Genomic DNA, 1305 nt, shown 5'->3' with positions numbered 1-1305 from the left:
CTCTCTCCTCCTCTGTTTCTCCGCCTTTGACCCTGCTCCCTTTTCCTCATTTCCTCTTCAGTCTCCTGCGCCCTGCTTTCTTTTTCCTTTTCTCTCCTTCTCTTCTCTCCTTAGCCCCTGCTCCCTTTTCCTTCTCTTTCCGTCTCATTTATATTCCTTCGCCCTGCTTTTTTTCCTCCTCTCTCCTCTTTTTCTCTGCTTTTGCCCCTGCTCACTTTTCCTCCTTTACTCTCCTTCGTCTTGCTCCCTTTCCTCACCTCTCCTCCCTTCCTCTCCTTCGCCCCTGCTCCTATTTCCTTCTCTTTCTTCTTCCTTTACTCTTCTTCACTCCCCGCTCCCGTTTCCTCCATGTCCTCCTCCTACACTGCCCCTGATCCTCTTCCTCCATTACTCTCCTTTGCTCTCCTTCCTTTTCCTCCTCTCCACCTACCCTCCTCCTTGATCACTTGTCTTCCTCTACTCCTACTCCTTTTACTCTCATTCGCCTTGCATCCCTTGCCTTATCTTTCCACCTCCTTTCCTCTCTTTCGCCCCTGTTCCCTTTTCCTCCCTTTCTCTCCTTCGCCCCTGCTCCCTTTTCCTCCTTTACTCTTCTTCACCCCTGCTCCCTTTTCCTCCTTTACTCTCTTGCGCCCTCCTCCCTTTTCCTCCTCTCCCTCCCCACTATTGCAGCCTCCTCCTCCTCCCAGCCACCTATCCCCAGGCAGTGGGTACAGCAGGAGAACTTTAAACATGTAGCGAACGAGATCAGGCGACCGTGCCTTCCTAGCCCCTCTCCTTCCCTCCCTCCCTCCCTCTGTGTCCATTCCTACTCACTCCCTCTCTCCATCTTTCTGTGTCCGTGACCCTCCCGTCCCGTCTCCTTGCCTCTGTCTCTGTTCCTTCTCCTATACTTTTTTCTCCATCCTTCTATGTCCTTACCTTATTTTCCTCCCTCTCCATTCGTCTGTGTTCGCCCCCCCCCCCTTTCCTCCATCCATCTCCCTCCCTCATTCTCCGTCTCTCTATATGTTCCTTCTCCCTCCATTTCTGTCCACTCCTCTGCGTCCGTTCCATCTCCTTCCTTCTGTCCATCCCTCTGTGTCCGTGATCCCTCCCCTCCTCCCTCTTTCTCTCCCTCCCTTTTTCCCTCCCTCTTTCTCTCCCTCTCTCCCCCTCCTTCCTTCCTTCCTTCCCTCCCACCCTAGGTACCAGTGCCCATCCCTCCATCTCTCCATCCCTCCCCACCTTCCCTCACACGCTGTTTGTCATTCCGCTCTCTCAAGGCTGGGTACAATACAGTTTTTGAATTATGATGTACTTACT

Source organism: Penaeus monodon, chromosome 23 (assembly GCF_015228065.2).
Source record: "Penaeus monodon isolate SGIC_2016 chromosome 23, NSTDA_Pmon_1, whole genome shotgun sequence".
In the NCBI taxonomy this organism is placed as follows: Eukaryota; Metazoa; Arthropoda; class Malacostraca; order Decapoda; family Penaeidae; genus Penaeus; species Penaeus monodon.
The sequence above is the reverse complement of the archived record's forward strand: the minus strand, read 5'-3'. Positions refer to the sequence as shown.